Source organism: Natator depressus, chromosome 1, assembly GCF_965152275.1.
Source record: "Natator depressus isolate rNatDep1 chromosome 1, rNatDep2.hap1, whole genome shotgun sequence".
In the NCBI taxonomy this organism is placed as follows: Eukaryota; Metazoa; Chordata; order Testudines; family Cheloniidae; genus Natator; species Natator depressus.
Window position 1 is genome coordinate 259,787,721 of NC_134234.1, and position 13,113 is coordinate 259,800,833.

General features: G+C 44.4%; 1 protein-coding gene across 3 annotated transcripts in view; it reads right to left on the reverse strand.

The window, feature by feature from the left end:
- The window catches only part of ATF7IP (activating transcription factor 7 interacting protein), a 168,280-nt gene that overhangs the window by 14,928 nt on the left and 140,239 nt on the right, over positions 1–13,113 (reverse strand). The window lies entirely within an intron of this gene.

Here is a 13,113-nt window from a genome sequence, read left to right on the forward strand (position 1 = left end):
TGTGTAGTTACCCCTTCTGAGATTAAATGCTATAGTGTTGCGCTGCTGTGGTGTTTCCCCCCCCATACGGATGTTAAATTTAATTATATTATGGTCACTATTACCAAGAGGTCCAGCTATATTCATCTCTTAGACCAGATTCTGTGCTCCACTTAGGACTAAATCAAGAATTGCCTCTGCTCTGGTGGGTTCTAGGACTAGCTGCTCCAAGAAGCAGTCATTTAAGGTGCCAAGAAACTTTATCTCGGTATCCCATCCTGAGGTGACATGTACGCAGTCAATAATGGGGATAGTTGAAATCTCCCATTATTATTGAGTTTTTATTTTTATAGCCTCTCTAATTTCCCTGAGCATTTTACAGTCACTACCACCATCCTGGTCAGGTGGTCGTTAATATATCCCTACTGCTATATTCTTATTATTAAAGCATGGAATCACTATCCATAGAGATTCTATGGTACAGTTTAGTTCATTTAAGATTTTTACTTCATTTGATTCTATGCTCTTTCACATATAATGCCACTTCCCCACCAGCACGACCTGCTCTGTCATTACAATATATTTTGTACCCTGGTATTACTGTGTTCCATTGATTATCCTCATTTCATCAAGTTTCTGTGATGCCTATTATATCAATATCCTCATTTAATATGAGGTACTCTAGTTCACCCATCTTATTATTTAGACTTCTAGCATTTGTACATAAGCACTTTAAAAACTTGTCACTTTTTAGATGTCTACCATTACATGATGTAATTGAATGGGATTCTTTTCATTTGACTGTTTCTCATCAGATCCTATCTGTATTTTATCATCTTCCATCCTCTCATCCTTACTAGGACATAGAGAATCTCCATTAATAGATCCTCCCCTAAGGGATGTCTCTGTCTGAACCACGTGCTCTTCGCACCTGTGTGCTTTCCCAGCCCTTAGTTTAAAAACTGCCCTACAACCTTTTTAATTGTAAGTGCCAGCAATCTGGTTCCATTTTGGTTTGGGTGGAGCCCATCCTTCCTGTATAGGCTCCTCCTTTCCCCAGTTCCTAATAAAACTACACCCCTCCTCCCTACACCATTGTCTCATCCATGTATTGAGACCCTGCAGTTCTGCTTGTCTAACTGGCCCTGTGTGTGGAACTGGAAGCATTTCAGAGAATGCTACCATGGAGGTCCTGGACTTCAATCTCCTACCTAGCAGCCTAAATTTGGCCTCCAGGACTTCTCTCCTATTCTTCCTTATGTCACCAGTACCTACATGTACCACGAGCACTAGCTTCTCCTGAGCACTACACATAAGTCTATCTATACAGAGCATGCTGCTGCTATCAGCCACATCTAGGAAAGCTTGTAACAAAGTTCTAGCCAATATCTGACCTTCGGTTATGATATCCTGAAACTGCTCCCACTGTTCTGCTAGAAGATGTTCAATAAAAAGTAAATTTTGAATAACTGGAGTCATTGTACTTTGCCACTAATACGTGGTAATTTGCTGTCCTAAATTGCAGGGTTGAGGATAAATAGGTTTATGGCCAAAAAGGTCAAGGAGCTTTTGGTCCTTGTCATACAGGGTTGATTTAAAGTGGGGTTGTATGTCACTTTCATTTGCAACTTTGACCAAAGAGTTGGTTGTGGGGTGTGAAAAAATTTGGAGTCTTTCACTGGGACACAGTACTTTTGATCATTTCTCTTGCACGTGGGTGGGTTGCTAGAGTGTGTGAGATAGTTTTGATAGGATCTAAGAGGGCTTAATTCATGGGTAAAGCCATTCTCACAGAAGGTCACATTTGCAGAATGTCCCAAGAGTTTATTTTGGGATTCTCAGACCTCCTCTAGTGGGATCTACAATGAGTCTACAATCTGTTTCACCAGGTCCTAGAATTTTTTGAAAGGATAATCCAGGGCCTCATTCGGGGAAGATGAAAAGATGTTGTTTTGTGGAGTAGTTTCTATATTTGCTCTGGCCTGTTGTTCTTCAAATGTGTCCTCTTGCAATTGAGGAAGAACAGAAGGATTAGGAGATTGCATGTCCTGATGACAGAGGGTAGGGTCTCACAGAAACTGCTGACAATGAATAGCCAAAAGGTCCCATTATGGCCACTGTGGGGGCCATAAGGCACTGGGCTGGCACTAATTGGTGTTCATACCACGGAGAAGGAGCAGGAACATGTCCCTCATGTAAATAGTCTCTCTCCCTGTAATTATCAGGGAGGGAGCCCCAGTAATGGTAGGTAGAGGAATCCTGGATAGAGATAAGGGAGTCTGATGAGCGATCTTTCTCCATGTCCAAAGGGGGTGTGGGGGAGCTCCGAAATTGGCAGAAAATCCAGCGGTACTGGAAAGAGCTGTAAATCCAGTGACTGATATCCTTGGTACCAATCAGCTCGGTACCCATTAAGAGAGAAGACTCTGGCTCATCAGAGACATGCAGATCCCTGGATTACCTAAAGTCCCGTGGTATTGTCTCCATTATCTTACCTGGAAGAGGGATCTACTTCAATTAATGCCTCGTACAGGACGTCAGTACCAATGATACTGAGCACCTCGAAGAGTGTGAAGCATAAGGCCACTTAGCCTTCTGGGGTACTGAAGTGGTCATGCAGCTAGGCACCGAAGGTTGCATAGGAAAGTCAGTCGGTATTGCCCTGCTAGTAGCAGACAGCTTCTCCTTGTTGCGCTGGTCAGACTAAAATGATACCAAAGATTGTTTAGGCAATGAAGCATGTTTGCAACTGTGGCTCTTGGAAGAACTCAGGGCCTCAGAGCCGCAATTGATACTGAAGGAGCCTGAAGCCTCAAGAGTTTCCAACTTCGTGTCGGAGGGTTTAGAAACAGTTAGTTTAAATGGAGACCAAGATCTTTTTTGGGGCAGGCTCTCTGTGAGGAGAGCTGGAACTCTTTTTCTTAGAGGCCTCCCCAGTAACTTCTGATGATTTCTCCTTCGAAGGTCTGGGTGAATGTGATGCCGAGGTAGATGGGGCAGAGGGCCCCTTGACCTGGATTAGAGGCAAGAGAAAGAGCACACCATCATGAGTCGTTTGAGTCTGATCTCTCAATTTTTTCTAGCATTGTTCTTGAGGGCTTCATAGAAATTACACTAACGGATGTGCTTGTCCCCCAGACAGTGAATACAATGGGAATGTCCATCACTGACAGGGATAATGTCCTGGCAAGTGAGACAATGCTTGAATCCTAGCTTACCTTTGTAATGGAGGAAAGGGACCTCCTCCTCAGAGAGTAGGAAGGGCAAAAATGAGTGAATAAAATAAAAACCCTCCAAATGAAAAATAAAACTAAACACTGATAAGGGCTAAACTATACTAGAAAGCAAGCTTAACGAACAGCTAAGCTGGCTTGGCTAGTTGCTCTGTTTCAAGCTAAGGTGGTTGAGACAGAACTGAAGGCAGTTCACCTGGTTGGCCCTACATAGACTTAGCACGGAGCATGAGGTGGTATAGGGCAGAGTGCATGCACAAGCCTAACGGACATTGCTACTGAAAAATCTCTAACCAAAGGCACATAGGGTGCATGTACACCAGAAGTGAAGCACCCACAGGGATGATACTCTAAGAACCTGAGCTTGTGAATGAAGGTGTTCAATTGTCTCAGGACCAAAATAGGGCACCAGCCCCCTTCCTTTTTGGAAATCAAAGTAATGGGAGTAAAACCTCTCTCCCTCCCCTATATTATTGAGGTACTTCTTCCACTGCTTCCAGATTTAGAAGTGATTGAACCTTTGATGTAGCATGCTCTTGGAAGAGGGGTCCCTTAAAAGGGGTGAGGAAGGTGTGTGCGCGTTGGGGAGACTGGAATTGGATAGAATAGCCCACCTCTGATTTACAGGACCCTTAGTGATGGCGTTGCAGACCCCACAAAAATGAAATAAACTTCTCATATGGAGGGGATATAAAAAAAAAATGCAACAGAAGTTGTACTCTATTTCTGACAAAGAGTCAAACATTCTGCCTTGATGATGTTGAAGCTGGTAAGAAGACAGTAGATTATTTCCTCCTCTGAAACTTCTGGCACCTCTTGGGTGGTTCAGCTTGTCTCTACGGGGTATAAAATGATTGTCTTTGCTGTGGTTCACACTTAAAGTGTTTTCACATTTGTACAGAAATGAAGGTTACTTACCTGTAATGGGAAGTTCTTGGAGACATATGGTCTCTACCTGTTTTCCACGTGGAGGTATGCATGCATGCCCTGGACCAGAGTCTGGAGATTTTTAATAAGCAGTGCCCACTGACCCACACATGTGCAGTTGAAATCCTCATGCTCCAGACCGAGGGCATAAGGGCATGCGGACCAATGCCTGTCTCTCCAATAATTTCTTTTACCACAAATCCAATCAGATCTGAAGCAGAGGGGAAAGGCAGTTGAATACAGATCGGGACCACACATCTTGAAAGACTTCCAGTTACCAGGTAAGTAACCTCCATTTCTTGAGTGCTGGTCCCTGTGTATATTCCACATGTGAATGACTGATAAGCAATATTCAGACTGGAGGGGGGCAATGCAAGGATGCAGTCAGCAAAGATGCTCAAAGAACTTCAGTCCCACAGCTGGATCTGCAGTGGAGGCTGAACTAGTGTGCAATGTTTTATGAATGTGTGACTTGAACTCTAGGGAGTCATTCTACAAATGTCCACTATCGGTACCTCCTGTAAAAATGCTGTGGAAGTATCTTGTACTCTTATGGAGTGTGCCCTAACCCCTTGCGAGGCACATACACACACTTATTAGTAGTGCATGATAATGCAACCAGAAATATACTTAGAGGTTCTCATTTGTCCTCGTGACCTTTCTGCTATAGTGACAAACAGTCTTAGTGATTTTCTAATTAGTTTGGTCCTTTGCAGGTAGAATGCCAGAGCACATCTGACATCTGGAAAATTAGATCTTTTCTCATCAACAGAAGCATGGAGTTTGGGGAAGAAAAGAGGTAAGCAGATAGGTTGGTTGACATGAAATTCAGAAATTACTTTAGAGGGGAATTTAGGATGAAGGGAGACCTTCTCTTTGTGAAAAAATGGTGTATATGGTGGATCAACCAAGAGTGCTCCCACCTTGCTCACCCTTCTGGTATAATAGCAACTAAAAATGCAATCTTCAGGGAAAAGGTGGGACATAGTGCATGTGGCCAAAGGTTCAAATGGTGGTCTGGTAAGTATTGAAAGGATGAGACTGAGGTCCTATTGAGGTGTAGGCTTGATCATTGGCAGAAAGGTCCTGACAAGGAATCTAACTGTTGCTGGGCAAGTGAAAACTGAACATCTGTTCAGTGGAGGAAGGCAGGCACCGATCGCTGCAAGATGAACCTGCTGTGAGCTAATAGAAAGACCCGAGTTCTTCAATGACAGGACATAATCTAAAATGACTGGGCTATCTGCAGATTCTGAGGAAGAGTGATTGTGCTGTGCCCAGGCAGAGAAGCATCTCCATTTAGCTAGATAACAGTTCCTGGGTGAATCTTTCCTACTCTGAGTAAGAGTGGCTTGGACAGCTCCCAAGCATGATTGTTCTAGTTCTGATGCCCACCCAAAAACCAGGCATGGTGGGTGAAGTAGGTCTGGACTGGAGTATCTGATTTTGCAGTCTTCCTGAGTTACAAAATCTGGGAAGGGACAGATCCTGATAGGAGAATGGGTTGACAGTCTCAGAAGTTCCAGTAACCAAAAGGGTCTGGGCCTGTGGTAGCAGAGAGATGGGAGGAAAGACATCTGAGTTGGTCTGTATAACAGGAGAGCGTTGCTCTGGGAGTCGTGACCCCTAGCTGTCCCGGAGTAGTACAGGGGAAGTTTGCTGTTTGCAATGTGAAGAGATCCCATTGGGGTGTCCCCCACTGAATAAATATCTTGCTCAGGACAGAGTTGTGTATTTCCATTCTGGTCTGCAGAGAAGTTTCTGCTGAGTTTGTCTGCTAGAGAACTCTGAACACCTAATAGTATGTGGCTAGAATAGTGATGTGATTTCTGATGCACCAATTCCAGGCACAGGGGAAGGGATCTTGCTCCACTCTGCTTGTTTTACATAAAAGACTTTGATGATGTTGGCTGACACTATTTGGATATGGTGTGAATGTATGAGTGGGAGAAAGGCTTCGCAGGCCAGGCAGACCGCTCTCATTTTGAGCAGACTGATGTGCAGCCTGGCCTGTAGTTTTTGGTTTGCAAGTAACCTGTATTATCAGATTGCTCGATTGAAATCTTTCTGTGAGGAGAAAAGCTCTTGCTGAAATGGAGACCACTGTCACTCCAATAAAGTTTATTGTCCATATGGGGGGGGGTGTCAAAATGGACTTTTCTTTGTTCATGCAGACATGGCTGCTAGAAGATGAAGCAGGAACGAAGTTGCTGACTTAACCCGGTGGTTGGAACTACCTGTTAGGAGCCAGTCATCCAACTATCGGAAGCCTGAGTAGCTAGGACCTCTTGTCTGGACTGCCACCACACAGAAAACCTTCATGAATACTCTGGGACCTGTTGCTAGTCCAAAGTGAAGGACTCTGAACTGGTAGTGTTCCTGACCTACCAGGAAACGAAGAAATTTTTTTGTTGGGAGGATGAGTATCTACATGAAAACAGGGCATCCTCCTTCATACTGAGAGCCGTGTATCACATTCCCTCCTTTTGAGAGGGGATTATTGATGCTAGTGTAACCATCCTGAATTTTGGCTTTCAAATAAAGATGTTCAGTTGTTGAAGGTCCTCACTGGGTCTCCACCAGTCACTTTTTGGGACTAAGACATATGGGAATAGAACCCTCTCTCTTGATATTAAGATGGTACTTGTTCTATTGCCCTTCATTAGAGAAGAGACACTGCCTCTTGCCAGAGAATCTCCTCGTGAGAGCAGTCCATGGAGAGGGGCTGGGAAGGAGGTTTGTGGGGGTAAGGGAGAGAAATCTGACGGAGTAAGCATGGTGGATGGTTTGTAGAACCTACTTGCCTGTTGTGATAGAGTCCCAATTGTAGGCAAAAAGTATGAGAAGGCCCCCAAAGATTAGGGGTGGAGAGACAGAAGTGGCTGGCATCAATAAAGGTAGGCACTTTTTGACTGAGGCATCAAAAGTAGCCCTTAGCACATGGGTGAGGGTCGTGGCAGTAGAGGGGGATGAAAATCAAGGTCTCTGAACTCTTGTGCAAAGGCTCAGCTGGGCACTGGTGATGGAATATTTGTGGAGGGAGCAGGCTTGACCTATATACTTGCCTGTGGTGTTCCCTTTTTGGGGCCAGGGCGTAAATTCCCAGGGAGTGAAGGGTACAGGGAATCCTGAAGAGTAAACCCAAGACTCATACACTTCATAACCATACCAGTGAGTAGCCCTCTATAGACTTCTAGGGACCTCAGCATCACTCATGTCCTTCAGTGTAAAATTTCATGAGTCTTTATATTAAAAAGTCCACATCCCTCAAACAGAAGATTCTCAATTGTAACTCGTACCTCAGGGATTCTTGACGATTGGAGCCAAGAGTGTCTCCTCATGGCAACTGAGGTAGCCATGGATCTACATGCTATGTCAGCAGTATCAAGGGCGACTCAGAGCGATATAAGTGCCACAAGCTGACCTTCAGCAATCAGAGGCACAAACTTATTTCTGCTATCTTGAGGAAGCCTATTGATGAATTTAGTGATGGAGTCCCAATTTAAATAACTGTACTTCACCAAGAAGCTCTAGTAACTGGTGATTTGCATTTGAACACCAGATGTTTAATAATTTTTCTGTCCAAATAAATCTAGTTCCTGGGACTTCTTGCTTCCAGATGTTGCTTTCTGCTGTCTTTGGCTACACCTTTTGTTAGGTGGTGCAACAACCAATGACCCAGGTGTGAGTGTAAAATTGCTGAAAGCCTTGGGAAAGCATTTGGTAGGAATGATCTGCTTTTTTTTATGTTGGTACCAAAGAAGTGGGCACCTACCAAAGCAACTTAGGTGGTGCTAAAAGCCCCTCATTGATGGGCACTGCAAGTCGTCCAGGTTCAGAGGTGTGAAGGATTTCCAGGAGCTTGTGTGATTTTTCCACGAGCAGTTCCACTGGATACTTCAGTCTGAGCCATCCTACAAGTCCTGGAACATCTTGTGGTCATCTGGGGTTGTGGTATGGGTACCACAGCCTCACTGGCAGATGACAATGTGATGGGTGCCAGGATGGGGTGGTCCTGCATCTGTAACTCCTCATCAGAGCCATGACCAGTCTGCTTCGTTGGCAGGAGTGTGCATTGAGTTGCCTTTAATAACCCCTTGTGAGGTTGTGGGTGAGGGGATCTAGCCCTGTACTGGGATGCTGACACCAGTATTCTAACCTGATGAAGTCCCCATAGTGTCCATTAAGGCCAAGGATAGGCATATTGAGCGGATGGTCATGGGAGTGGATTCCAGAGGTAACATCCCTCTTTGAGGTCTTATGTCTGGGGTAATAAAAATCAGCCATCGACCCATTTGTGGCATGTACTAGCCAGAATATCCAGAGAACGAACTGGGGTCTCCTTCCTACTATCTGCAGAGCCTGGGGATGACAATAAGAGTTCTCCAGGATATGAGAAGCTGTTCCAGCTGGAGTGCTGGGAATACCCTCACACTGTGCTCTGTTCAGTACCTGTGTAAGAACAGCAGTTGGTGCTGGAAAAGGTTCCTTCACTACCACTCACCAAGAGAAGTCCAGTACCAAACAGACCATGAGGTCCTTTGACAACGTGTAGAATTGTGGTATAGTTAGTTGGTACTATTGTAGTCAGGTGAGTGGATGGCATCAGCAGCAGGATAGTCAGTATCAGAGATATCGATACCAGGAACCTTGGGGTTGAGAGGTTGGTTCCAGGTGACTTCTGTGATACCAAGAAAGGGGGTCAAGAGGCACAGGGACCAGTGCCAAAATGAGTGTCAGAGTGGCCATTCTGGTGCCTTGAGCTATCATTTTTGAGGTGATTTGTGGCCTCTTGAGGAAGGATCTGATGAAAGAGACCTACATCTCTTCCCTTTGTGGGATTGGTGCTCTTTTTCCCCATTCCCTTTGGTTCCCCAGTTAACGAGGGATGAAGCTTTTGACGTGGTTATCTCACATTTGTGAGCAAAAGAGCTGGGAGGAGCACTTTTTGAAACTAAGTGTTCAGGAATTTGAAGAGGGATATATTCAAATATTCATATTCAAACCTCTCCAACAGGAGCATCTTCAGATGAATTCTCAGGTTCTTGGGGTTCTCTTAGAAAAAGATTTACAAGTGGCACATCTGTCCGTTACGTGCCCCTCCCCCAGACACAATAAGCATCTGGTGTGCCCATCATTAGTGAGCATATAAAAGGAAATCTTGGAGATTCGTGTTCAGTCATAATGACTGGTTTAGGTATGGGGACAGATTCTCCGGGTATGTCTACACAACAACTAGACAACTGCTGCTGGTCCCCGACTTGGGCTTGTGGGACTTGGGCTGCAGGGCTGTTTCACTGCTGTGTAGATGTTTGGGCTCGGGCTGGAGCCTGGGCTCTAGAACCTTGTGAAGTGGGAGTGTGCCAGAGCCCGGAAGTCTACAAAGCAATGAAACACCTCCGCAGCCCAAGCCCTGTGAGCCCAAATTGGTGGGCAGGGGCTTGCTGCGGATGTCTAGTTGCTATGTAGACAGACCCCCAGTCAAAAACAAATAGGTTTTCTTTATGTCACATATTAAGAGATACATTATAAAAAAAATCTCTAAACTAACATTGAGTAAGTACCTATCTATTTACAATTATTTACAAAAGAATGGGCAGACTGCACAGTGAGCAGAGAGTCTTGGATGCTGCAAGTTCTGACTCAGAGCCATGGGCAGTAAGAAGGAAGTGAGGGTGGCTGGGGTCTTCATGCCTTGGCTGGAAGCATGAAGACACTCAGGTGCAAACATGGCCCCCAATGGACACTAATGGCCGAAATAATTCAAACTTGAGAGTACTGGGTACATGTGCACCAACTGTGGAATATCTATAGAGAAACATTTGAAGAACACTATTTCCTGAAGATGCTGACTTTCTGTGGAGAGCTCCCAAGCACTGACCAGACCTGCTTAGCTGCTTAGACTGCTTAGCTAGTGCAATCTGATATGCTGACAGCCTGAGGCAATACAGCCACAAGTCATTTATTACACACACATTGTTTAGGCTTTTTTGCAAGAGAAATATACAGTCTTTTCTGGTATTCTATCTGCCAAAAAGTCTAATTTTAAAACTAGGGCAGTGGATCAATTAACTTAGCACAAAGGCATGGTGTGCAGTCACATACTATTCAAGTACACAGCACTCTGAGACAGTATATAGCAGGGGCTATGGAACCAGTAGCCTTGCAGAGGTATGAGTCTATTCTCATTCTCAGGACAACTAGTGAATGTGGTCATTTATGCTTGTCAGTGTAGAAACCATCCATAGCAGAGGAAGGGAGGGAGGGAGATGATAAAAGAGGAACTAAAAATAGCAATTAAAAATCTGCACTTAATTGTTACATGAGTTTAGGCACTTTATGCTTGACATGCGCCATTCATGACAAGAAAATAATTTTCTGCTGGGGGAAATATGAATCAAGTTCTCATAGTACTGAGTTGAGCTTGCTGACATCTACAACCAGCATGCATCATAGCTCATGCTGTGACTGCTGGGAAATCTCAGCTCCTTGGAGATATACAGGGGTAAATAAAACCAAAGATAAATCTCACTGGAACAGGGTCCAAAAACATAGCATCGGACACTACACATTGTTATGGAATTACACTGAAACTGAGCATTCTGATGGTAAGCCATGTCTGATTTACTACAGTGGAGGCGCATCTTACTCGGGGGTTAGGTTCTAAGTCAGTGCGTAAGATGAAAATCGCATATAGTCAAAATTACCCTTGAAAATCCCTTAAATCACCCATAAAGTACAGTATACTGCACATGGTTTTGTGTATATTGTGCAACCCTGTACATTACTATGTATAAATGTATAATGTATACAGTAATGTACAGTATATAATAAAAAGTACATATGCAAAATATAATTTTACAGTATTTTTAATTACATAAAAGAGAGAGAAACGGAAGAAAGAAAGAATAAAAAAGGAAAACAGTAAACCTAACCACTCACCATCCATCCTGGATATTCTTGCTAGTCTACGACGACGATAATGGTGATACGACAACTATGACAAAGGTGATGCGACGATGATGAATGACGACGATGATTAGTACAGCGCCCGTATGATGAACGATGAGACAATGAAGATGGGCACTGAACACACTCCGATGATTAGTCTTCCTCTTCCCTGACAACACTGCTGGGTGGTCATCAGGGCTTGTCGTTGATCCAGGAGACGGAGATGATGGAGAGCTTGGGTGACAGAGAGCACGTCGTAGACCAAGTGGTTGGCTCTAGTTCAGCTCGAGAAGTTGATTGCGTAGGCTCATCTGCTGCTGGTTGTTTTTTCTTGAAAAACATGGTGATCAGCAACTGTTGCTGTTGTCTCTTGAGCTGCTCATTCATTACTTGATACGGTCTCAAATCGTCCATAATACTACGTGTGCTTTTGAGGCTTCGTTCCATAGAGGGATCGTATTCAGAAATTAAATCATTCAAGTGTTTCGCTGCTTGGAACACAAACAAATTTATGAAGAGTCCAACTTGCTGGCTCTTCCTGTTCGTCGTCATCATCTTCATCTTCTGTAGACGATTTTATCAGTTCCTCTAACTCTTCATTTGTCAATGTTTCTCTATGGCCCTCAATTAATTCTTCAATTTCTTCCTCAAGGATGTTGACGAAGCCATCACCACCTACTTGCCTGGCCACCTGAACAATGCGTTTCATTTCTTTGTCAGTGGTCGGGAAACCCTTAAAATCATTCACACATTCTTTCCATAGGTTTCACCAACATGCATTGACTGTTTCAGGCTTGATTGCATCCATTCCCTGTTTAATATAAGTGATGCAATCGGCAATGTTGAAGGACTTCCAACACTCCATCACATTAAGATTGGGATCAGCATCCATAGCGCTACGTATCCATGAGAACATAAGCCTCGTGTACGTGGCCTTGAAGCAGCGAATCACGCCTTGGTCGAGAGGTTGGAGGAGGTATTGGGGGGGAGAAAGACTACTTCAACGTTGGTAGGCGCAAAGCAGGGTGTGTGTGTCTCAAGGTGGCCAGGAGCATTGTCTATGATCAGCAACACTTTAAAGTCAAGTTGTTTCTCTTCGAGGTACCTCTTGACCTCCGGAATGAAACACTTGTGGAACCAATCCAGAAACGCTGCCACTGCTGTCACCCAAGCCTTTTTATTTGATTGCCAGAACGCAGGCAGGAGATTTTGTTCTTGCCTTTTAGGGCACGGGGATTTGCAGCCCTGTAGAGCAAACCCGGCTTTATTAAATGCCCAGCCGCATTGCCACAAAACAACACAGTCACATGGTCTTTAGCTGCTTTGAAGCCAGGAGCTTTTCTTTCTGATTTCGAAGTGTAAGTGTGGTTGGGCATTTTTTTTCCAGAAGGGCCCAGTCTCGTCAGCATTAAAAACTTGTTCCAGAAGATGGTCCTTTTCTTCTATGATTTTCTTTGTTCGGGGTAGGCTTTTGCTGCCTCTTCATTGGCAGATACAGCTTCACCAGTAGTCTGCACATTTTTGAGGTTGAAGCGGTTCCTAAAACTGTTAAGCCAACCTTGGCTGGCTTTGAATTTCTTTTCATCAGAAGGCTGTCCCTCTTCGGTGGGAGGTTTGAACAGTGCGTAGAGGCCAAGAGCCCTTTCTCGCAATATGTTGCCATCGATAGGCACACGTTTACGGTTCATGTCTTCCAGCCATAAGTTTAATGCCTTTTCAGTCTTCACTAAAGTCTTATCACGCACCTGGCTCGTCACCTTAGCATTTATTGGAGCACTTGATGCCCCGGCTTGACGAATTTCTCTCTCTCGAATCTTGATGGCATGGATGCTAGATTCGTTGCGGCCATATTTACGCGCCACGTTGGAGACCGACATATTGTCGGTCAATAAGGCCAACACAGCCAGTTTTTCCTCCAGCGTTGGAACAGATCGCTGATTCTTCAGTTGAGAACCAGATGAAGTAGTTGGCTTGCGTTTAGGGGCCATGTTGTACAAAAAATACATATCTTTAAACGTGAGAC